The sequence below is a fragment of the Physeter macrocephalus genome, chromosome 12, assembly GCF_002837175.3.
Source record: "Physeter macrocephalus isolate SW-GA chromosome 12, ASM283717v5, whole genome shotgun sequence".
Taxonomy (NCBI): Eukaryota; Metazoa; Chordata; class Mammalia; order Artiodactyla; family Physeteridae; genus Physeter; species Physeter macrocephalus.
The window spans coordinates 35,867,383-35,894,374 of record NC_041225.1 but is presented as its reverse complement, the minus strand read 5'-3'; positions in this window follow the sequence as shown (position 1 = coordinate 35,894,374).

The window sequence follows — 26,992 nt, the reverse complement described above, 5'->3', positions numbered from 1 at the left end:
CTCTCACTGTCGCGGCCTCTCCCGTTGCGGAGCACAGGCTCCGGACGCGCAGGCTCAGCGGCCATGGCTCACGGGCCCAGCCGCTCCGCGGCACGTGGGATCCTCCCGGACCGGGGCGCGAACCCGCGTCCCCTGCATCGGCAGGCGGACCCTCAGCCACTGCGCCACCAGGGAAGCCCTAGATGCTCTTTTTATCCCCATTGTTGAAATGCTTCGACTGAGTCAAGGAAATGTTGACTCTATTGCCGAGAGTCACACAGATAGAAAACAACAGCTTGAGCAGCCAGAACGGTACAACTCCCCAGCCCTCGTTCTTCCCCACATGCTTGGAGTCTATACGCTGCTGGGTACTGTTGCCTGCTTTACAGTATGGAATTTCCTTTGACTTCTCGCCATAACCTCACACTGAAGGTCTCTTTTCCCAGTGAGTAGAAAAGGGATCTGACTTGCAGAAAGGTTAAGGAACTGACCAAGACTCAAACTCTGTTAGAAATGGGGGACTGGGATTTGCAGGTAGGCTTTTGTGTACCTGTGCTACTATCTGAGTTTACCTCCTGAACCCTGTGGGACAGTATCAACAGTCTGAGAGCAAGGGAGACCTGGGTTTAAGTCTTGGCTTCATCTTTTGGTCGCTAAATGATCTCAGTTAAGACACTGTTGGAGAGCCAGCTTTTTCCTAATTGGTAAGTACCTGTGCTACTATCTGAGTTTACCTCCTGAACCCTGTGGGACAGTATCAACAGTCTGAGAGCAAGGGAGACCTGGGTTTAAGTCTTGGCTTCATCTTTTGGTCGCTAAATGATCTCAGTTAAGACACACTGTTGGAGAGCCAGCTTTTTCCTAATTGGTAAAAAAAATTGGCCCTTATCCTCAAATGCCACTCCTCACCGGAAGGAGCAGAGCCTTGAGACTGAGGAGACCGAGGATGCAGCGCAGATTCTCCACTCACTGCTTGCCATCGGGTGGCCTCCAGGAAGGTAGTCAACTTTGTAAATGTCAGTTTTCTTTGTCTACAAAAATAGGCATTAGAAACGTTGGGAAACAATTCTTGAATCGTTCAGCTTTCTACACATCCAGGTACTAATGGCCAAATTATTTCAGACTGTCTTTTCTAGAACGTTAATATAAGCAAATGGCACTGGAAAGGTACGGTGACTCCTTCCACAGCAAATTTCATCACATTTGGGTGATAAAGATAGAAATGATTCCCTTTCCTCCCCAGAGCAGATTTGCTCACATTTCAGAGTAATGAGGATAATGGGTCTCCAGAGGGGAAGATGGGCAGCTTTGCCAGAATCCCTGTATAAGAACAGAGTCTCCTCTCTCAGGGTTCCTGAAACATGCCACTGATGCATCACTTCTGGGTCAAAATGTGTAAGGAGTGGGTGTGCCTTCTTCAGAGTCTCCCTTCACCCTCACTGACTGAAGGGGGGGCTCTCACTGTCGCGGCCTCTCCCGTTGCGGAGCACAGGCTCCGGACGCGCAGGCTCAGCGGCCATGGCTCACGGGCCCAGCCGCTCCGCGGCACGTGGGATCCTCCCGGACCGGGGCGCGAACCCGCGTCCCCTGCATCGGCAGGCGGACCCTCAGCCACTGCGCCACCAGGGAAGCCCTAGATGCTCTTTTTATCCCCATTGTTGAAATGCTTCGACTGAGTCAAGGAAATGTTGACTCTATTGCCGAGAGTCACACAGATAGAAAACAACAGCTTGAGCAGCCAGAACGGTACAACTCCCCAGCCCTCGTTCTTCCCCACATGCTTGGAGTCTATACGCTGCTGGGTACTGTTGCCTGCTTTACAGTATGGAATTTCCTTTGACTTCTCGCCATAACCTCACACTGAAGGTCTCTTTTCCCAGTGAGTAGAAAAGGGATCTGACTTGCAGAAAGGTTAAGGAACTGACCAAGACTCAAACTCTGTTAGAAATGGGGGACTGGGATTTGCAGGTAGGCTTTTGTGTACCTGTGCTACTATCTGAGTTTACCTCCTGAACCCTGTGGGACAGTATCAACAGTCTGAGAGCAAGGGAGACCTGGGTTTAAGTCTTGGCTTCATCTTTTGGTCGCTAAATGATCTCAGTTAAGACACACTGTTGGAGAGCCAGCTTTTTCCTAATTGGTAAAAAAATTGGCCCTTATCCTCAAATGCCACTCCTCACCGGAAGGAGCAGAGCCTTGAGACTGAGGAGACCGAGGATGCAGCACAGATTCTCCACTCACTGCTTGCCATCGGGTGGCCTCCAGGAAGGTAGTCAACTTTGTAAATGTCAGTTTTCTTTGTCTACAAAAATAGGCATTAGAAACGTTGGGAAACAATTCTTGAATCGTTCAGCTTTCTACACATCCAGGTACTAATGGCCAAATTATTTCAGACTGTCTTTTCTAGAACGTTAATATAAGCAAATGGCACTGGAAAGGTACGGTGACTCCTTCCACAGCAAATTTCATCACATTTGGGTGATAAAGATAGAAATGATTCCCTTTCCTCCCCAGAGGAGATTTGCTCACATTTCAGAGTAATGAGGATAATGGGTCTCCAGAGGGGAAGATGGGCAGCTTTGCCAGAATCCCTGTATAAGAACAGAGTCTCCTCTCTCAGGGTTCCTGAAACATGCCACTGATGCATCACTTCTGGGTCAAAATGTGTAAGGAGTGGGTGTGCCTTCTTCAGAGTCTCCCTTCACCCTCACTGACTGAAGGGGGGGCACTGGTAACTTAGGAGAGGGGGCTCTGCAAGATGAAGAAACCTGAGTCCCCGAATACAGGGTAGAAGGCTGCCCACGCACAAATGCCCACGCGGGACGGGGATGTAACTGAGCGAAGAATTTTTATTATTGCGTTACGCCACTTAAACTTCAAGTTTCCCCACTCTCGCATCTCATATTACTTTTTTTTTAAAGCTGATCTCCCTGTGCCATGCGGCTGCTTCCCACTAGCTATCCACCCTACGTTTGGTAGTGTATATATGTCCATGCCACTCTCTCACTTCGTCCCAGCTTACCCTTCCCCCTCCCCATATCCTCAGGTCCATGCTCTAGTAGATCTGTGCTTTATCCCCGTCCTACCCCTAGTCTCTTCATGACAATTTTTTCTCTTAGATTCCATATCTATGTGTTAGCATACGGTATTTGTTTTTCTCCTTCTGACTTACTTCACTCTGTATGACAGACTCCAGGTCCATCCACCTCACTACAAATAACTCAGTTTCATTTCTTTTTATGGCTGAGTAATATTCCATTGTATATATGTGCCACATCTTCTTTATCCATTCATGTGCTGATGGACACTCAGGTTGCTTCCATGTCCTGGCTATTGTAAATAGAGCTGCAATGAACATTTTACCACAGGATATTGAATAGAGTTCCCTGTGCTCTACAGTAGGACCTTGCTGTTTATTAATATTACCTTAGTTAATGCAAGTTGTAGTGTGGAAATAGAATTTATTGATCGCCTTCTATATGCCCAGTGTTGTGATGGGAAATTTCACATGCACTATCTCATTTAACTATGGATACAACCTTGAGATTTAGCTATTTTTAATTTTTACAGGTGAAGAACCTGAAAATTAGATAAATCACATTTTTTTTTTTTTTTTTTTACAAGATCACACAGCTAGTAAGAGACCAAGGTGGGACTGAAAACCAGCCTCTCTGGCTTTAGAAATCATGCTGTCCCTCCGTCAAAAGTTAATTATTTTATGATAGATTCTTTAAATAAATCTGGCTCATAATGCCAGGAGCAGCTGAGGACAAAAGCCAGTGATCTCCAGTATTCGCTGGATTTCCTTCCTGAATTGTGTCTTGATCTGTGTCTCCTTGTTTTATGAATTCCACCATTCTTTGCTCATTGACCCTTCATTCCAGATTCTGGCCCTAATCCCCACCGGGGACATTGTTGCTTTCCTGATGGGTTAGATGTATTCTTCTAAATCTGCTCTGTGGTCCTAGCCTTCTGGTTATAGGCACAGAGAGCAATGAGTGTGAGAAGCCCCATATTCTACTGTGGTTTTCTAGGACCTATACTTATCAAGACAACCCTGCTTCACCTCCCTTCCCACCAGGGAATGAGAGTGATGCTGATATTATAAAAGTGTTTCCAAGGTGTTTCACATTGCCTATTTTGCAGTAATTTGCCAGGCTGTTAAAGAATACAATATAAAATTTTAAGCCCAGTAGTCAAGTAAAAGTTACTACATAATAGAACACTTAAATTATTGAGGGGACAGCATCATCCTGAGATTTCTCAAAGGAGTACTTGTTGAAGAGCTATGTCTGCTCAGTGCAGGCATTGAAAGCAAGGATGCAATCTGAAGTCCATGTTTTTCAAGGACTAGAAAGGAAAGTGTTTTGCTTTTCTCAACTGGCGTGTGCATTTTTGCCTCCTCTACCAGATTGGAAGCTCCTCAGACAGATCACCAAGCCTTCCTCTTCCTTGGTTTCATCTCACACCCGGGTGGCTGATGTACCTGTACTAAATGCTCATAAATTCTTGTTGCTCTTATTAGTCCTTGGAGAATATACTAACCTTTCCCATACCAATGTCAGTGAGATAAATAAAGGCCATAAAACAGAATACATACATAATATGTTGGGATTAAGTATTCAGAATGACTCCCAAATGAAGGATGTAGTTATTTCAATTAGATTCATCGTGCATCTGCAGTGTGCAAGGTTCCAAGATGTGCATTGGAGACACAGTTCTGGCCTTCAAGAAGATTATATACTAGCAGGGGAAGTAATCCTTCACAGAAGCAAAATTTAGCCGTAATGAGGTACACAATTGTATAAGGCCTGTAGCTATTAATGATATAGGTCCATAAGTATAAATTTTCCCACCAAGAAAACTCCAGGATCATATGGGTTCTCCAGCAAATTCTACAAAACATTTAAGAAAGAAATCTTCCATAAAATCCTCCAGAGAAAAGAAAGAGAAACAATATTTCCTATTAGTTCCATGAGTCTAGCATAACTTGAATAGCCAAATCTGCAAAGAATATGACTAAAAACAAACATGAAAGGTCAACCTGACTCAAGAACTTGCATTTCTGAAATATCCAATTTGGGCATGATGTATTACCCTTTTGATATATTACAGAGTTCTGTTTATTCATATTTTGTTAAGTATTTTATATATGTATTCATGACAAAGATTTTCCATTTGAGACTGGGAACAAGAAGAATATGTACTCTCACCACTTTAACTTAACCCTGAGAGGTTTAGACACTGCAGTAAGGCAAGAAGAACAAATAAAAGTTATAAGAATGGAAATAAGGAAATAAAACTGTCGTTATTTGCTAGTGATATGATTTTATTTTAGTAGATCTAAGAGATATACAATGAAATTAGTAAAATTAAAAAGGGAGTTTAGTGAGGTTGCTGGGTTTAAGATAAATAAAATGAAAGGCAGTTCATTTTTTACATATTGTAACACATGGAAAATAAAGTTTAAATAGTTGCTGCTTACAATTAGAAAGTAAACTTCTAGGAATAGATCTCAAAGATGTGCAAGTCCTCTATACAGAAAATTTGGGAGACATTAATGAAAACTGAAGTAAATGGATAAGTATTCCATGTCCACAGATTGGAAGACTCGATATAATAAAGCTATCAGTTCTTCCTAAATGTCTCTATAGATTCAGTGTGCTCCGCATCGAAATCCAATGGTTTATGTGGCTGTGTGAAGAATTTTTTGATTTATATGGGATACAAAGGGCCCGAAATAGCCAATACATTATTGAAAAAGAGAACTTACTCTACTTAATATAAAGATTTGTTTTAAAGCTACAGTAATTAAGATAGCAAGGTTGTAATTAAAGGATAGACAAATAGTCATTTGAACAACAGATGAGAGATCCCGTAACCCGCCCCCACCACACACACACACGAGCACTTGATTTCTGGTCCTACAATAATTGGATAGCTATTTGGAAAAAAAGAAACTTGATACCAACCTCAAGCCATATGCAAAATCAGTTCCAGATAAATTGAATTTCTAAATGTGAAAACCAAAAGAATCAAATTGCTTGAGGAAAATTTAAAACTTCTGTTCGACAATAATCTCCATTTGTAGAATAAAAGAGAAATCCAGAGTCAGAACACATGTTTGCAATACATGTAACTAACAGAGGTCTTTTATCTAGAAAATATAAACATTTCCTATAAATCAATAACAGAAATACATACAACCAGTAGAAAAAAAACCAGGCAAGATATTGGAACAGACATTGCACAAAAGAGGATATTTAAATGATTAATAGATAGATGATGGAAATGAATACACAGGCACTCAACTTTATTAGTTATCAGTGAAATGTCACATGTGATACCCCTACATACTCGCCAGAATGGCTGAAATTAAAAAGGCAACCATTATCAAGAGATGGTGAGGTTGTGTGATTTTATGTATTTACTGCTGATGGTTGTGTAAATTGGTACAGTTACTAAGAACATAGTTTGATGTCTTCTGCTAAAGTTGAGGATACTATGCAATCTTCTGACCTATCAATTCCTTTCCAAGTTATTCACTCAACAGAAATGTCTACCAGGTGATAAGGATAACTGGGATCATAACAGCTTTATTCATAATAGGAAAAACAACTCAAAGATACACCAGCAAAAAATAAAAGTGAAGACTATATTCTAGTGAAAACAAGTGAACCACAGAAACACACAGCAAGCATCACGGATATATTTTGCAAATATGTTGGAGACAGGACACTAGACGTAAAAAAAAAAAAATGCATTCCATGTCATTATAAAGGTCAAAACAGGTACAATTAAGCTGGAGTGGTTAAGAATGTATAATTAGGTATTAAAAATAGAAAATAAAACAGGGAAGTGATTACCATAAAATCAAGATAGTGGTTCTGTTAGGAGGGAGGGCCGTGGTTGTGATTAGGAGAAGGTATTCAAGTGGCTTCAGAAATAGAAGTGGTCTATTTATTGACCTGGGTGGGAGTTGCATGGATGTTTAATTTATAATTTATTAAGCCGTGCGTTTATTTTTATCTGCTTTTCTGGAGGTGTGTTATATTTCACAGTAAAACAGTTAAAGAATCTATGTCTTTAGCTCATATCACTTTTCTGAGCTTCTGATTTTATGTATTTAAATGCCTAATGGACATCTCCACTGACATGTTCCATTGGCACTTCAAACTCAAAACACCTCGAATTAAATTCATCCTACCTCCACATCTGCTCTGCCTGTTGAATTCCCCAAGTGGGTGAAAACCTCCATCATTCACTCCATATTCCAATCCAGGAATCAAGATATCATCATGGATTCCTGCCTTTCCTTTAGTCACCACATTCAATAAAGTTCTGTTGATTTTACCTCTTAATACCTTTTGAACTTAACCTTCCTGTTCTCTTAACTACTGCCTTTGTGCTCACCAGCATGTTATCTGATCTGTATCACTTCAACAGCCTCCTGACTGTCCCTCTTTTCTCCTAGCTGTCTCTGTTCTATCTTGCATGCTGTTGTCAGAGAGTTCTCTTATAAAATACTAATCTGATCATGTCCACCCCCTCATGAAACTTGCACTGGTTTATGCCACCTTACACAAATCATCCTTCACCTTTCTCTACAGGCTTATGAATTATGCTCTCTTACAGTTCATGCTTCTGAAGCAGTGTCTTATTTACTAAAGCTGTGGTGATTAAAGAACAAAGCAGTGGCATCAGCTGTCCCTCTCCCCTACGTATCACCCTTCTCTTGTACCGTTTCCGTAATTTACTCAAGTAACCTCACCTTGGTCTTGCATAGATGCTCTTATAGCACCTTATATATACGTCTGTGTGGTTCAGTAATAACGTCCTCTGCTCTGAGCTCTAGGGAATATGACAGAGGAAGTACTCAATCCATGTGTTTTGACTGAACATTTTTGATTGAAAGAATTCAGAGGCAGTAAGTGTCACCTCTTGTGAGAAAATTCGAGAGACCTCATTGTCCGTCTGCAGTAGGCTTTGAAAGTTGATAGAATATTCAAAATGGAGAGAACACCAAAACACAGGAGCAGAGACAGAAATTCGAGTGGTTCCACAGGAAAGAGTTGTCGTTGAGTATTTATAAGTTTAGGCCTTGTGTTGGAAGATTGATTTAAAGAAAATCTGCTGTGTCTGCAGTTAGGCTATCCAGTTTGACTGGAGCTTGATGAGAGGCATTATTTTCCATTGATTATTTTTATTCAATACACAACAGAAAGACTACATTCCTGAACTGGCTGCAAAATCATAAACATTTAAATCCAAGTTATTTGCCACGCATAGAAATAATCAAGTCATGAGAGCTAACTTATATGTTGGTGACTTGGTTATTGATTTTTAGAGCTCTAATCTAAATTCTATAGCAATTCAATGAAATGGCTTCGAGGGGATTGTTTTAATACGCAGCAGATGGTAATCTCATATACACAAGTTCAAAGAACAAGAGATCAGAACATTTCTGAGCCATCATGTATCTCGATCTTCTAAATATCAGACAATGAAACAGTCTCAGGGGTCAAATGATACATTCACAGTCCCATAGCTAATTAGGGTCAGGACCGGAATCCAGGTTTCCTGACTCCCAGACCAAAGCTCTTCTCCTTTTAAGAATGTAATACACACGTCAGCTATTCATATAGGGAAGGAGGGGATGGCGTCCTGCTGTTCTTTGATTTATCTGGTACAGATATGCAGACTGTTTACCCAAGTGGGTAGTGATAGCAATGACAGCAAGAGTTTCTACTTATCGACCCCCTATGTCCCAGGCCTGCCACACAGCTGGTGTGATCTCTCTCGTCTCTGTCAGTAGTTTCAGAATAACCTCAGGCCACTTGGGCCCCTCCAAATGAGATTCCATTGTACACTGGTATGAACAGGGCTGATTATCACCTCTTCAGTCTCAGTGGTTCTTGTTACTTAGTATGAGATTTCTGCTTCTTTATACTTTGATGGAGAACTAGAATCAAGAGTATTACAATGTGAGAATCATGTAGTTTTTTCATTTATCAATTAATGTAACAAATGTTTATGAAATGCCTACCATCTTAAAGATTCTGAGCTAGATTTTGAAGTCCCTTGATGAGAGTCAGGATGGTAAAGAAAACACATGCCTCAGACAAGGCGAACTATTCACTGGTCCTGGGACCTTGGACAACCTACTGAATACCTGTATTCCAGTGTCGTCTTCTGTGCCGTGGGGATTGTAACACTGTCATGAGGTTATTGTGTAGACTACTAGTTCCCTGCCCCCCACCCGGGGGTGATTTTGCTCCCCAGGGGACATCTGGCAATGTCTGGAGACATTTTTGGTTGTTACGAGTAGGGGCCAGGTGCTACCACAGTGCACAGGATCGCTCCAAATAACAATGAATTGCCTGTCAAAATGTCAATTGTGCTGAGGTCGAGAAACCCTGATGTAGAATCCATGCCCTAATGCATATGTAATAGGGGTGGTGTGTTTACCGCAGCCATGACTCCTAGGGGACTTCCAACGGATCCCAGCCAGTGCCTCTATGGAAGGGGTTATCCTCGCAGAAGCTGCCCACCAGCCTTCCCTCCGGAAGCCTACCCTAGGGGCCAGATCATTAAAAGGTCATTGTCCATAGATGATGGAGAGGTGGTGGGAGTGGGCAGAAGTGGTCCTTAGTTGGTGAAGCACAGGCCTGCGTCTGCTTGCTCTCAGCTCCCTGGTCCTCATGATGGAAGATTCTTCTTCCTCCCACTGTTGAACCAAAGGTTCTCATACTCTCCTGTCCAAGTTTATCTTCCACTTCTTCCCACCCCTTGCCTAGCTGGTCTACCTGATCTCTGCAAGAAAAAGATCAGCTAAACAAAAACCACTCCTACTAACAAAGGGCACTGCCTTTTACGAACATACATAGCAATCCATCTTTTCGCCATTTGGGCCAGTGGCTTCTTCTCTCTTTAAGTCCTAATGGGCGACTAATACACAGTAAGAGGTGGGGGTAGAGGAGATAAAAACCCTCTGAGAGCTAGAAAGACTGAGCAGGGAGGGGGAAGAAATATACACAGTCACACAGTCACGACTGTGAGATACAGAAAGAACACATGAGTTAGAATACTTTGTTGTGGGTCTGACACAGACTACTTGCTCAATCGCTGTCACTTCCTGGTTTCCTTACCTCTGAGAAGAAGATAAACTCTGAGAGGTGCTTAGTGTGGCTACCATGATGGTTGGTTGGTTGGGTGGAAGTCCACAGGGTAGAGGTCACCAGATCTGCCCGTGTGACCGAGTGCCCCGTGGCTAATGTCTCTGGAGTATGTCCTGGGTGCTGGGCGTGGTGCGGAGCTCAGGCATGGATTATTTCCTCTACACCTCTTTTAAGCCCTATGATACAGGTGCTGTTACTACCTTTATGTTACCCATGAGGATACTGGAGTTACGAGAGGTTAAGTGACTGGACCAGAGTTATACCACTGGCAGAACTGAGGCTTCATCCAAGGCAGCTTGACGTAAGAGATGATACTTTTCACAATAGGCTATACCAGCTTCCTTAATTTTGGTCCCCTGCCAACATAAAAAGAAGGCGCATAGCTACGTTTATATAAAGCAAGATTTAAAGTAAGCATTTGAGGCGAAGGAAAAATTGCATGACGATGTAATAGATTGTGTAAGGTTCCTCTATATTATTAGGTAGCATCAGGGATAGGATTTTTCTACAATAAATTTTGTGCTTTCCACAAAATTCAAAGATATAATCATTTTCTTTGACATTATTTATAAAAGTGATTCATTTTTTACTTAGCCTTTTATGAATTCTGCTTTTTTATATCAGATTGTCTTTCTCACTAATGAGTAATAAATTATACTCTTGATCATTGTGTTTCTTAAAATATATGAAGTTTCTGTTCATTGTTAATTTCCAAGTGGAGTACCATTTCAGATAGGGTGGAGGTTCTGAAACAATGATTTTGTTTTTGTTTTTGTTTTTGCGGAACGCGGGCCTCTCACCGCTGTGGCCTCTCCCGTCGCGGAGCACAGGCTCCGGACGCGCAGGCTCAGCGGCCACGGCTCACGGGCCCAGCCGCTCCGCGGCACGTGGGATCTTCCCGGACCGGGGCGCGAACCCGCGCCCCCTGCATCGGCAGGCGGACTCTCAGCCACTGCGCCACCAGGGAAGCCCAAAAGAATGATTTTTAAAATGCAGTTACCAGGGTTTGTATTTAGAACTAGGAACTCACTCTTTTTATAAACTCTTGCCAGTTTTACATAGCTTTACTTTGGTGGCTTCTCCCTGTGTGGAGAAAAGTGTGCTTACGGGCAGGTGTTGCTTTTCGCTGTGCAGGCTGTGTTCTTTACGTGGGTGTGTCCACGGCCAAGGTGTGCTGATGCTGACACAACCTCTTCTGAGCACTGATTATGAACGTCACTTCCCAAATCCATGTTCAGTGACGTTACATCAGTAGCTTACACTTGGCCATGGTGGGCATATGTACACTCTAGAAACTGGCAACCTCTACACATCAGAGAGCTCGTTGTTAAACATTGACCAGCACACCACTGGGTACAGTGAGGGGAGAGGAATTGGGGGATTAAAATTTAGCCCTTGCTCTGCTCTCTGATGCGGAGGTGAGTAGGAAGGGGCTACTTTTTCTCACTCAAACAGAACAGTCCTCTGCTCAGAGCTGTCCACTCACAAGGTTACGTGTCCTGAAGGAGGCATGTTCCCTGCTAGTTCATACAAAGGCCACAGGTGGGCTAGCAGCCACCATGAGTCTAGAACAGTGGTTCCCAAACCTGGCTCATCATCATCATCATCTTAAATTTTTTTTAAGTATAAATTTTAGGGCTTTCCAAAGATTTTGGCTTTGTTTATGTAGCGTTCAATCATTGTTGCTTACCCACTCTTCTTTCTAATGGGCAAAATCCAGTTTTATTTGGGTGTTTACTGACTCAGGGATGGGTAAGTGAATTTCTATCTCCAGGGGTTAATCATGAGTGACATAAACGGGTCAGGATGAACCCGTCCCCCTTGCTACTGATTTGTTTAAGGGTAGGCATGTGACCCAGCTGTGATTAGTTACACAGAGCTAATTAGGTTAAGTCCACGAGGCTAATTACATGAGACCATGTCTGCTTCCAGGTTTCCAAGGAAGGTTCTAAATTTAAGAAAGACATGTAACTCTTTCCGCCTCTGCACATTGCTGAACGTCGTGAAACAGAGACTATTTGAACGCCTGGAACGGGTGCAACCATGTTTGATTAACAAGGAGAATCAATTGGAAGGCAAAGCTGATACACTCAGCATGGCATTGTGGAGGAATAAAATCAAAGCCACCGAATGAACCAGCGTTAAAAATGAGCAGCCCCTAAACTTCCTATTAATTGTCTAAAAAAATTTGAGTGGGTATCTTCTTTAACTTGCAATCGAAAGCAATTCAACCAATATGTCTAGGATGAAGCCTGGGAATCTGTATCTTAGAAATTTCCCCAGTTTTTGGAAAGCTCGGGAACCACCCATTGAAGTCTCCGGTAAACAGTTTTCTTCAAGGTATGTCCAGATGTTTACCCACTTAGTTTTTGTGTGACCATGTAAGCCCTGAGGCAGATGGCACCCCGTGGGAATAGTAGGAGGCCGGGAGCATCCCTGCCCATTGCCCCCACTATCCTGTAAAAATATCAGTTTCTACATGTGGCATGGTGTGAACAAGGTTGGGAAGTACTGACCTGTTGTGTTTAATACAGTGTCAGGGAGAGAAAATAGTACTCAATCACCAGATTGCTGTGTAATCTTAGAAATGCACTTTATCTATTTGTTTCTTAGTTTTGCCATTTTTACTGTCATATCAAGTTGGCTATTTTAATGATCATGAATGCTAATAATGAGGATAAAATGCACAATTTGGATGTGACCTCCTAGCCACCCTGTTCTGTGTTTTCTTCCTCATGCTTTGAGTGGTAGATAGGGGAGTAGATTGGTACCAGCTGTGCATTTCAGTGGAGGCACCTCCCCATTCATTCAACACGGCACAGAGATAATGATAATAATACTGACAAGAGTTACTATCGTTCGGTATGAACAGATAGGTATCGCCAGCCCTTTAAAAGCCGTCATGCAGCACAGGTAGACTTGGGCAGCTGAGTTCATAAGTCCAGTCTCCCTTCTGGCTCCCTGCGCCTTTACTTCCTATAACATCATCCGTTGACCCAAGTCCCGATCCTTGATCCTTGGCTTCTTCTGTTCTGGGCCTCTCCTACTGAGACTTCCAGCAAAGACTGCTGTCTTCCTCAGGTGACTTGGAGCCTCAACTCTGCACCAAAAAAAAAAAAAAAAAAAGATATTTACCACCAGGCAATTACACAAAAGGTATTAGTCTTATATTTTCATTTAGAAATAATATCCACACAGAAAAGAAACCTTGTTTCCACCATCCAAAGATATTGAGTCTTAATGTTTTGTTATATTTCCATTCAGAATGATTTTTATGTCCATGCTGTTATATTAAAAAAAAAAAACCCACAAACCCCTCAATCCAAAAATCTACGAAGCATCTCTGATCTTGTCTTTCCCTCCTTCACCTTTTAACATCCAATCCATCAGCAAGTCCTGTGGACTGCACCTCTAACTATATCTCAAATTCACCCACTTCTTTGTTTCCACTGCCACCCCCCTTCCACAGCCACTGTCATTTCTTACTGGGTCTACTCCAATAGTCTCCCAACTCGTCTCCTTGTTTTCACTCTTGTTTCATAGAATTCATTTTACTTTTCACAGTTTAAATTGAATCTTGTCAGTCCCCTCTAAAGAACTCTCCAGAGGTTTCCTGCTGCACCTAGAATAAAATCTAGATTCCTTTCAAATACGTTAAAAGACCTGGTATGGTCTGATCTGCCTACTTCTCCCCTCCTCCCCCCCTCATGGATTCTTTTCCAGCCATTTCACCCCAGGGCCTTTGCATTTCCTTTTTTCTCTGCCTGGAACATTAATCCTCTGGCTTCTGCAAAAGGCTGCTCCTTCCCAGGTCTCAAGGTTAATGTTACTTCCACAGAATGGCCTGTCCTACTCACTGAACCAAAGGAGCCTCCCCAGCCACTTGCTACCAAATCACCCTGGTTTGTTTCCTTCTATGCACACAACACATTCTAAAATGACCTTTTAGAAACATTAAATTTTTTTTTTCCTAGAAAGTAAGACGGAGGAGAATCATGACCTTGCCTAGCATGTACTGCTGTACCCAGTGTTTCAAATGATTCTTGACAACATATAATCAGTATCCAGTAAATAGGTACTGAATGTGTCAATGAACAAATGAATGAATAACTGAGATCATCGTGAGTATTCCTTTTTGTATTTTTGATTTTTCACTTTCTAAAATGTTAAGCTGGTATTTCTTAAACCTGAAAAAATACCCACAGGACACCCCCCACCAAGGGTTGACTTATACATGAACAAATGTGAAGTGTATTTATGTTCCTTAAGCTTATAATACTTACAGGACTCTAGAGCCAAAACACATTTACAAACTGTACGCTAACAAAGCTACAAAACAAATACAATTCAAACTGACACTATTGACTTTATGCAATAGATCATATTTTGATGAAACTAAATCACCAATCACAGATGAATAAGATACCGATTCCTATGATGCAGGTTCCTTTGAGTTCACAGGACTATCCTGTCATTTGCTCTGTGACAGTCCCATTTTTTCACAAGTTTCTCTCTGACTACTGCAAAACTAATTTCTACATCATGCTGTGACTTATATTTATTTGGAATTAGTGTGATACACTGGAAACACACTTACTTCTGGTCTTTTCTCATTAACCTTTTTCAATTAAGTCCAGTCCTGCTTCTGGACGTGATGTGATCTTTAACCTAAAGTTAATGAGGCCAGTGGAATCATGTTTCAGGCTTGTTTTTAAGGAGATGCTTATCCAGATATTCCAGCATAAATTTACAATGTGTTGGGTTGTCCTGTTCCCTAGACTTCCAGGGAGGCATCTCCTGGAGAAAAGTAGTCAGAAGCGGGGATGGGACCAAACTTCCCAAGGGTCTGCAGGTGACAGCAAAAGCCCCACTTTGGGACTAGGGGCTTTGGGGTGGGGTCACATGGTGAGTAGATGGGCTCTGAGAGAAGGCTGGCCACAGGGGGATGGAAATGCCTGAGAGGGGCAGGAGATGATCTCTTCCTCATGACTCAGCCAGCCTCTCCTGAAACACTAGAAAATCACGCACTGTTTGGTAAGATTGGACTCCTTAAAGAAGGTGGTGAGGAGCAGGGCTCTGCATGGAGATGTTACAAGAAAGGAATGGAAAGACAGATGTGAGAGTAGGGATTGCCTGGCATGGCTCTGGATTCTTCTGCATCTAGGAAATGAAATTTATTTAATTCTCCAAATGATATCCTGCTTTTATACAGTATCAAACACACATCCCTTTAAGCATAGCATCTTATATACCACACACCATTAAACACAATGTCTTGTGTGTATGGGTACGTTTGGTATTTACATATATATATATTTATCATATTTTAAATTTATGTATTTATGAATTTTTATATTTATATATTATAAATTTATATCTAGAAGTTGATGTTTAGAATAAATTTTAAAAGCACAACTAATTAAAAATTTAAAAATTCTAACAAATATCTCCAACATTACAAAATCCAATATCTTATATTTGTATACTTATAAAACGTGTGACTGTGTAAACACATTGCTAGGGCCCCCCCACTCCCTTTGGGCTTTGGAAGAGCTCAGTGCGAGTGAGGGGCCCTGAAGCTTATGCCTCATTAGTTTCACAGTGTATTGGTTATCTACTGCTGTGTAACAAATTACCTCTCCACCACCACATTTAGCTGCCTAAAACGACAAATACTTGTTATCTCACAGTTTCTGAGGGTCTGTTAGTACTAAGTTGTAAAGCCTATTTGAACCCTGGATCATTAGATTCCCAAATCCATATTCTTATCCCTATAACCTCTACAGCTCACAACGCTTCCAGCTTACTCATACCTCCTGGCTTTGTGCAAACTGGTTTCTCTGCCTAGAACATTCCTGTCCTTTCTCATGTGTCTACCTGGCAAACTTACCAACGCTCAGCCTAATTCCTGCCTCCTTCGTGGAGCCTTATTCAATTCTCTGGAATGACTGGACTTTTCCGTCCTCTAAACTCCTACTAAACCCTGCCTTTTCCCCATTTAGCAAAGTTCTCACAGACTTTCAATTGTTTGACTCCAGGGACCATTTTTTTCTATCCCCAAATTCACAGTAGCTGGCAAAGCCCTGACATGAAGTCGACCCCAGTAAATGTCTGTTGTGTGAACAAAAGATTTTCGTGGACTGGGAGAGGCAGGGCTCATTTCTAAGGCCATACACCCATTGCATTTCTGGTGATTAGTATTTAGTTAATAATCAGAGCAAATCACTGGGACCACAGGGTCGCTGGTGAAATTTACCTCACCTAGAGAAAGGCACTCGGACGGCTTAAACCTCAGTAAACCAGGGACCACATGCTCCCTATTTATATCGATAGCAACCACATTCGGCAGATGACTCCCGTCCTCAGAACGTCTTTATGCCAAAGAAACTTGTAAAATACAAAAGCTTTATCAAGTGTGTCGCACCTGCCGACCATCAGAGCTCCAACACGTGGCTGCTCACAGCATCATGGAACCCACTGGAGTTGCTCATCGGGCAGATGGGTCTCAGGTGGCAGAAATAGCACACGTCTATTAGCAGAGCCCAGCTGTCTGTTATCCCCCAAGAGCACCCATCTTTCCGGATGCCAAATGTATACACTTTATTTTAATAATTTTCTTTCTTTCTGTAAGTTGAAATACTATACTGTATGTGGGACTATGTGAACCTGGGGTGTAGTAAGAACACAAAAGGAAAATTCCAAGCACGTTTCCTCTGGGACCCTTCACCTTGGGTAGAACGATTTTCCTGCTTCTCCTGAACCCACTTCACTTCCTGCACACTGACCTTTTCTCATACCTTTCTCTTGCTCCTTACTGCCTGGGGGAATTTGAAACATTTCCTCGTAGGAATTCTACACATAATCTCGTAGAAGATTAACTCAAATCCTAGCACTTCCATGTTGCCCTCTCTGATCGCCACTGCTTTCTCCCTTTTGGGAATTCCAGTGGTGTTTGCTGTTTGGTGCTTAGTCTAAACCACACTTCTCAAACTTTCGTGTGTGTGCACTTCACCTGGGGGATTTGGTAGAAGGTGGGTTCTGATTCAGCAATCTGAACTGGAGCCTGAGAGCCTGCATTTCTAACAAGCTTCCAGATGACTTCCTTGCTGCTGGTTCAGGAATCACACTTTGAATAATAAGGGTTGAGACTACTCGGTTTTGAGTATTTTCCTCTTTTGCCCTTCTTACCTCCCACCTCTTCATTTCATTTTCTGTAAATATTTCCTGGGCATCTTCTAGATTTTATACTTAGTGCCTGAGATGTCATTTTAGAGGTAACACTTAGCTCTTAATAGCTTTATTTATATTTTTGTTTGCATTTTTCATTTCATTTACTTATATATTTCTACTTTTACTCATATTTAGATTTAGAGTTTTTGTCTTTAAGCTTCAACCAACTGTAATGTCCTTGAAGGCAGACGATTGCCTACAATAGCAAGGTGGTATTTTTAGCGAAAAGAGCACGCATGCTGAAATCAACAAATCTAGGCTCGAAACCCAATTCTACCTCTCATTTACTACACCCGAGATTTGAGCCGGTTCCTTAGCCTCTGAGCCTCAGTGTGATCACCTGAGAGGCAGGACTAGTAGTCGCTGTGGGCGTGGAATGAGACGGTGCTTGCTTGCGAGGTGTCTGGCACAGGGTTTGGCCCCTCCGGCCCTGAGACGTGTTCATTTCTCCCCACGTGCTTGGGACCAGTTGGATCCGGACATCCAGGGGCTCAAGATCTGGGTAAGTTGGGCGCAGCGTCAGAGAAGCAGTGTCTCCTGGAGGCTTAGTTTCCTTCGGCTCTGGTTCTCATTTTGAATCTTTAGTTGAAAGATTTGGTTCGCTGGCAAATATTTACATTGTTGTTGTTTTTAAATTTTATTTGAGACAGTGCTTTGAAATTCCCATTTGAAGCTCTGAGGAAAGATGGTTGATCCTGTAACTAAGGTTTAAGAAAAACCATGCATTTCATGTATCATAAAAAAAGTAAAAGCTAGTATATTTTTATTGTTAGTTAATTTACCACTTAAATGTGCTGCAATTTCAACTGCTTTTAAAAAATTCTACTGTTACTTGATTTTGCTTTTCATTTGAAAAGAATGAAATAATCCCTGGGAAAAATTTCAAACCTCAGAGAGCTATAGTAGGACATGGGATTGGACCCTGGCCTGCTGTAGAAAAGCAGAACTGTGTGTTAGTCCTGTTTTCTTTAACAACTTGCTGTGAGATCTTTATAAAAATTACTTTTAATCTAAGCTCTGTTTCCTCAATATAAAATGAATGGGTCAGACTAAATGATCTGTAAGATCCTTTTTTGCTCTTAAAAAAAAAAGGCAACTCTGATTCTTATTCATTTAGTTACAAGTATTGGGGAAATGAAAACTTCAGTCAAGTAAAACAATTTCTTTATAAGTTTTGCAAATGAATAGTGTAAATGAGATTATAGGAAGAAATGTTTTAAATGCTTGAGAGAACACTTTCAAGTAATTTGAAGCCCTTGAAGAATATGGATTTAGATACAAAAGAATTGATTGGCTAATTGCAAACCATTCGTAACTACTCATTAATGCGTGCTCCAGAACGCACTTTGCTTAAATTGAGTCTCGGTAGAGTCTTGACAGGAATAAAAGTATACTTTGTTAAAAAAGAAAAAAATCCTATCTACAATTTATGTTTGTTTTTCTAATTCAGCTTGTGTCAGAGCAATGTCACACTATGTTTCCAAGCACAGGCTCTGGTCCCAGATTCTGGGGTCGAACCCTGGCTCTGTCACTTACAGCCTGTGTGACCTTGGCCAAGTCACTCAGCCCCCTGCAGAAGAAGCTTCACAACTGTACCCACTTCATAAGTTAATGCTGAGGATTAATGCAGTATTATATTTAGAAGGTTGCCTGGTATAGTCAAAGTTTGATAATTGGTATGCTATTATGATCGCTTCATTTTAGTGATTTGCTTTAGGTATGATCTATAATCTTATCAAACTACAATTTTATATTTATAACTGAGGTTTTATCCTTCAAATGTCCGCTGCCTCTTCATGTTGCTCACATTGTTGGAGTTTTCATTGGGAAGTCACACCATGTGATGGGAAGAAAGTGGATAGGGACAAGAAGGTGTCACTTGGCCATGTCACCTCATGAATTTGCTATCTTCATCCGTGAATAAGATGGTGGGTTGGATTAGATTATTAGGTTTGGTTTGCTTAACTAGGGATTTATCAGTCTTTGGAGGGCTGATGTGTATGCAAAAGTTGTATGCAAAATAATGTGTGCAGGTGATGTTTTCCGGGATAAATTCTGTACCACTCATCATGTTCTCTCACGGGTCCATGAAGGGTTAAGTGCCTCCTGTTTCAAGGATCTTCAGCTTCCCTTTTGACTCTAAAGTCCCACAGCTACAGGAATTAGAATTTGGGTGAAATCACTTGGGAACAGGGTTTCTGGGGAAATTGAGAACCGAAGCCATTTCTTGGTGAAATAGAAAACTGGTATTTTTGACAGTTCCTTCTTCCTTATAAGAAAAAAATAGAGTACAAAATTTCAACTGACAGATGACCCAGTTTGTCCGTCTATTTCAGTGGGGCAAATACTACCTATTCAGTTCTTTTAAGAAAATTTGTATTATTGTGAGGGTTGTTATTCAAGATTTAGACATTTTTAAAAATATCTATAATATATAGATAATGTATATATATATATAGTGGTTGCATTAATATTTTGGGGTGTCATTCTTGACTTTGCTAATAAGACAGAAGAGTACATATTTTTTGTTTGAGTCCCACCACTAATCACTCTACATTAATCAGGTAAAGTTCTCTTGATTGGCTGTGCTGTGACCGAATCCCTTCCCTGTGGACGGATCTGGAAAGAGGGATCTGGCAGAATTGGGGCTAGGTTCTGGACCGGGGAAAATAGCAGGGAATTTGAGACTCAACAAATTTGGGGCTGGAAAAGTAGGTAAGACTCTTCAAAGGAAGAAGGGAGAAGTGCTTCTGAGCTGAGAAGAGTGATAACACCAGATCCAGAGGAGGTAGGGTTGATGTTAGGCTCAAGATGTCAAAAGAGTGAAGTTAGATGACAGTATCCATCAAGATCAAATGATATGCTCTGCAAAATGGTAGTGACAGCTGCCTTGCATGCTGTGAAAATAATCAGTCCCCTTTCATGTTGCGTATGTTCTTTCTGGCCACCAAGCTACCACCTCTCCGTGGCAACTCCAATGGCCTGAAAGAGGGTCCAAATTCCAAATCCCAGAGAAGCTGCTCCTGTAAATGACCTGGCCACCAAGCTACCACCTCTCCGTGGCAACTCCAGTGGCCTGAAAGAGGGTCCAAATTCCAAATCCCTGAGAAGCTGCTCCTGTAAATGACCTGGCCACCAAGGTACCAGCTCTCCATGGCAGCTCCAATGGCTTGAAAGAGGGTCCAAATTCCAAATCCCAGAGAAGCTGCTCCTGTAACTGACCTGGCCTGGCCACCTGTGCCCACAGGGCATTGCTGGAAGAGGTAGGATGCCCATGCTGATAGGGGCTAGACTCTGTCCAGGCTCCATTCTTTAAGAGCTGCTGCTTCTCCTTGCTACTTCCTCTGAGTAACAAGAGAACTGCTGGCCCTGTTGTATCCAAGCCTTCCCTGCCTTTCTTCTTAAAATTTCTGAAGAGTTCTTTGAACTGAGATTTTGAAAAAGCAACAAGGAATAAGTAGCGAACTCATACAACATATATGTCATCTATAATTATTAAATTATCTTATGCATATATATTTGAAGAGTAGTACTAATAATATATGGTTTTCATTGGAGTATGGTGAAACCGTTAACTATTAAACCCTCCTGACTGGTGAACTGGCTAGAAAGACATTTGTCAATGACCTGGTTCTATCAGGATCTTGTACTTCTTTTTCTGGTTTAAATCTTTGAAATCCTCTCAATTACTTCTGTGCCTTGTGTTTTTTCACAATCCATAACAAACTATTTTGGATTAGCCGGTAATTTCAGATTCTTCTCCATCTATTTGTCTCAATCTCTATCTCCGCCTGGTATAGGTACATACTTCACTGGCCAGCATATTTTTTTTTTAAACTTTTGCTGTTGACATTGCTATTTTCTGTTTTACCAAAGAGCCAACTAGAAATTCTAGAAGTCTTGGAGGACATGTTGGTCTCTGTGCAAATATTTCAGCCATAAAGCTCATCCTTCTGATCTGCTGGGGTTGGAAGTGTTCTATAAGCAGAATAGGATTTGCAAAGAGAAAACAACTCTGGTGTGGGATTTACCTAGAAAAATCTTTTATTCATTCCTTCTTTCATTCACTCACAGACATGCTCTGAGCAACTAATATGTCCCAGGCATTCAGATAGAAGCTGGGGAAACAGAATTGAATATGAAATCACCCCTGCTCTCAAGGAGCACAGGGTCCAGTGGGAAAAAAGGCAGTTGATAATTACAGTGCAGGGTGAGAAATGTTATGACGGAGACACAAGAAGCTATGGGAGCTGTGATATTGTAATTAATAATAAGAAAAATATATGTATATATTTGGTCTTCACCTCTGTTTCTGGTACAGAACCCCTAAAATCCTTGGAATTTCCGATGAGAGTGATAAAGGTGTCTTAGAGTTTATGTTAATGAGGTGACTTTTGTAAAGCCCTTAGGTAACCTAAAGATGGGGCCTGGCTGCCAGGGGAACAAACCATGTGATTAGAGGGTTGGAGCTTTCAGTCCCAGCCCAGACCTCTGGGGGTGCGGGGGGGCTGGAGATTGGGTTCCATCACCAATGGCCAATGATTTAATCGATCATGCCTATGGGATGAAGCCTTCCTAAAACCCCCAAAGGACAGGGTTCAGAGAGCTCCTGGGTTGGTGGACACGTGGAGATTCTGGGAGAATGGCACATAAAGAGAGCACGGAAACTCCACGCCCCTTCCTACATGCCTTGCCCAATGCATCTCTTCCGCCTGGCTCTTCTTAAGTTATATCCTTTTATAATAAACTGGTAGGCATAAATAAATGTTTTCCTGAGTTTTGTGAGGCATTTTAGCAAATGAGTTAAACCCTTGGAGGGGTCATGGGAATCTCCGATTCATCGCCAGTCAGAAGCACAGGACAACCTGGATTGACACTTGGCATCTGAAATGGTGGGGGAGGCGGGAGGAGGCAGTCTTTTAGGATCTGATGCTGTCTCCAGGTAGAGAGTGTCAGAACTGAGTTAATTGTTTGTGGGCATAGAAAAAAACCCACACTGAAGGAGCACAGAGGAATGGCACAGGGCCCAGCCTAGACTGTTTGGGAAAAACTCTGTAGAGGAGTTGAACTTGACCTTAGTCTTGAAGGGTGAGTAGCAATTGTTTAGATAAAAATGAGTAGAATAGGAAAGGGCATTCCAGGCAGAAGATGTAGGTGTTCAAAAACCTAACAATAGAGAAACATTTAAAGTTCATAGAAATGTGAGTCTGTGCTTCAGTACCTTAGGGGCAGGGAGTTTTTTATTCTGTGGCTCCTTCCTGGGTGTCACCCCCAGGCATCCTCACCAGCTGATCTTGCTGCTTCTGGACTTACTTTTTCTCCACTGGCTGCTTTGTAGAGGTTTGGCAGTCGAACCATCTTATGCCTTTCCTGTAGGGCTCACATTGACACTCTAAAGACTGTCACAGATAAATCAAATGATGAAACAGCATTTACTGCTCAGAGCATGTAAAGATTTTGGTTTTCATTCTGTATAAATGATTTCTATTGTGAGAGACATGCCGAGAATAGTGGAAAGAACATGAAAACTGGGGTCAGACGACCTGAGAACCAATCCTTACTCTTCCATAACCTAAGTCTGTGAGTCTGGGAAAACCACTTAAATACCTTGAGTCTCAGTTTCCTGCCAAATTATATTTAATAATATTAACTACATTATAGGATTGTTGAGAAAAGTAAATGTGGTGATGGGGGCAGATACAGTTTTGAAAGATGAGGATGTACTGATGATGAGTGTCATTATTATCTGTCTGACATGCACACATACATCTACAAGGTATGGAAAATAGTTCAGGATAAATCTGAGTTTTGGGGAGAAAAATACCTTGAGGAACATTCTTGAAGGAGGTGAGGAGACAGCTCATTAGCATGAAGTAGGAGGTGATTTCGAAAGAGCACCACGGACCCATGGTGCTGGTGGACAGGGCGAGTAGGTTTTGAGATTCACCCCATTAAACAGATGGAGCCGAGACAGGTGGGGAGAGTGAGAGGCGGTGTGTGTGGGGAGCTGGTGACAGAGTGCCCAGGGCCAGGACAGGTGGGCTACGAAGGTGGGAAATGCAGTGTCTGGAAAGAACAGTAAGATCATGAGCTTATACATGTGTAGTGCAGGAAATAATCCTGAGGAATACTAAACCTCACATACTTCTCCCACTGGTGAGGAAATTAGATTCCTGAGAGGTTAAGTGATTTGCCCCTGGTCACAGCCCTGGCCAGCTGCAGAACTGAAATTCCAACATGGAAATCCTAACATTTAGTTTTGTTGTCTTTAACACTCTCCTGAAAAAAAAAAAAAAAAAAAAAAAAGAGAGAGAGAGAGAGAGAGAGACCCTATTCAATCCTAATTGTAATAACTTCAGAGAATAAATTTAACATAAGAGTATATTTACAAATACATGATCGCTTACATTAATTCCTATTTGTGTCAACCCTCCAATATTCACACACATCAGGACTCTTTCTCTCCCCCTCCTTCATCACATTATTTATTCACAAATTCATGTATTCATTCATTCAAACATACTTTTGCTAGGGCTTCCTGTATTCTAGGTACAAAAATAAAGCAGTGGGGACCCAAAGATGAACAGGCCCCTGTGCTTAGCCTCAAAGAGCTCATTGTCTCATGTAGAAGACAGACGGACAGACACTGCAATGTTGTGCAGTAAGCGTGCAAAAGGAAAGGAACAATCACTTTTGAAAGTTGAGGGAGGGTGTATCAGAGTTAATGATCCATGAACTGGGTCTTGGAGGAAAACCGGGAGTTCACCAGTTAGAGGCGGGAGGGTGGAGATAGATGAAGATAATGGATATTCTAGGTAAGTGATGTGCTAAAGTCTTCATGGATGCGAGGCAGAGAATTCTGACAACGTTTGATATCACAGGACGACATTATGAGGGAGCAGCACTGTGGTGAGCTTTGAGAAAACATTTTGAAGTCTCAACCAAGTTAAGGGTGACTTAATGGAAAAAATAAATGACAAACATGTTTAAATCCAGAAAAAGTCACCTCTCTTCCAGCCTCAGGAAGAGTCTTACGATTGTGTGGCATCACCTCCACTTTATGAAACCCAGATGGGATGGGATGCTGCTTGTGACTTTTTCTGCTCCAGGCAGTGGAGGAGGAATTTCATAGGATGAGCTGTTTTCCACTTGTTAAACTTTGGCAGCTATGACTGGCTCCACACCTGCAGAATTTGGTGTCATAACGATGACATTGTTTCCGTAAAACTGAACGGAGCCGTGGGGATGCAGAGATGAATATGACATGATCTGTGTCCCCAGGGAATGTACAGCCAGGTGGGGAAGGCAGAACTGTGTTAAAACACATACGACTTAGTGGTCTGTGTGCCGGAGGCCTCAGCAGACGGCAGGGGGTTGAGTGTGGCTTGTGTTCCTAAGGTTGAATCTCGAAGCATGAGTAGAAGTCAGTCAGATGAGGGGAGGAAACTCTTCCACACAGGAGAAATTAAAAACAAAATAACAAACTCTTGGAACTCTTGACTTTGTGAGATTTTCAGAGAATATGGATGGGAGAGTAAAGTAGAATGGGCAACCGAAGCAAGAAGAGGCTAATCCCAAGAAACCTTCTAGGCTTAAAGGAGTTTAAGTTTTATCTTGCAAGGTTGGGAGATCCACTGAAAAATTTTAAGTTGAGAGTAACCAAAATAGGTTTTACTTTTGGAAGAATCATTCTGGCTGCAGTACAGGGGAAGAAATGGAGAGGGGCAAGAGTAAAATCAGGGAGACCAGTTGTCTGGTTTTTGCAGCCACCTTGGCAAGAGATAAGGATGGACTGAATTAAGATGTAAAAATTATGGGGTTTAATTACCAATTATATGTGGGGTAGGAGGATATGGGAGGAGTTTGGTCTGGCTCACAGATTTCTAGTTTAGTTGTCTGGGTAGATAGTCATGCTGCTGAATAAGACTGGTCATAGAGAAGGAGGACCTAGTTTGGGGTGCTGGTGTGTGTGTGTGTGTGTGTGTGTGTGTGTGTGATGAACTGAGTTCTAGATTTGCTGGATTTGAGGTGCCTGTGGGTCTTCCAAATTAATATGCCCTGCGGTAAGTTGGATTACAGAGGGTAGGGTGGGTCTGGAGCTGAGAAGAGATATCTGGGCTTGAGCTAAAGATCTAAGTTACCAGCATGTAAGCAGTAGCTGGAAGTAGAGAGGGAAGGTGATTTCACTTTCCAAGGACAAATGATCAGAGAGAGAGGAGACTGAGGGTTGGATTAAGTGACTTTTCTTTTTGAAATTATAAATCAGAAACTCCAGATCTTATTCATTGTTGACACAGCCTTCAGGGGTTACCCAATGGGCAGACTTTGGCTGACAACAAAGCATAAGTACCAGGAGCTAGATGTATTCTATAAAGAAGTTCTTCCCAAAGCAAGACATTTTTGGCTCTCACTCTGGGACTGTGTGTGCTCAGCCTCCAACAGCTCTTGGTAGTTAGCAGTTTGGATCACATTTGGGCCAATATTTTTACACTAATATTTTGAGTGAAATAGTTTTGCATCATAGAAGTGAACGAATATTCTCTAAGCCCCTCAGCTAGTCTCGTGTTTTGATCTGAATGAGTTTGGCAGTTTGATCTCCAGGTGTTCTTATCAAACAAGTTGGGATTTTACCTTTTGAAAAGGAAGGAACTAGAGACCAAATAACGTGTCCTTTCTTTCTACGTCAATGTATTAGAGTTCTCTAGAGAAACAGAACCAATAGGATATATTTGGAGAGGGAAAGACATTTATTTATAAGGAATCTGCTCACGTAATGAAGGAGGCTGAGAAGCCCCACTGTCTGCTGTCTGCATACTAGAGACCCAGGAGAGAATTCAGTCCAAGTCCGAACACCTGAGTACTAGGATGCCCAACCGCAGAAGTTCTGAAGTCCCAGCTCAAGCAATCAGGTGGGAAGGTCTGAATTCTTCTTCCTTCACCTTTTTGTTTTATTTAAGCCCTCAGAGGATTGGATGGTGCCCACCCACACTGGAAAAAGCAAACAGCTTTCTCCGCCCACTGATTCCAATACTAATTTCATCTGGAAACATCTTCACAAATACACTCAGAAATAATGTTTAGCCAGATATCTGGGTACTCTGTGATCTTGTCAAGTTGACATATTAATTTAACTGTCAGAGAAATAAAAGGCGTGGGAATATGTGAGATTCCTAGCCTGTCTTCCTTCCTCTCTTCATTTCTTCCGTCCTCCATCCCTTTCTATGATTCACTGAATGTTAATAGAACATTTTGTTCCAGGTACTACAGTGGGGGATTTGATAAATAGAACAAAGTCCTGGCCCTTAGGAGAGTGGTCAATTAGGGCAGATGGTAATGTAAGCAAATATGTGTTGGGGAATATTCAGGGTGATAGGAGATGAAAGCAAGATGTCATGGGGGCGTGTAGTCGGTGGTTACTTTGGGATCCCCCTGAACTTCTCCCCAGCTCTCCTTATATGCTCCCCTCTCACACTGGCTCCAGGCTTGTCCCTGTGATTAGACTGACCCATACCACATTGACTAGTATGATGCAAGCAGAGGCTTGATAAGCTCTAGCACACTGGGTCTTGTCCTCTTGCTGCTGCTTTTGTGACCTGATCACTGAG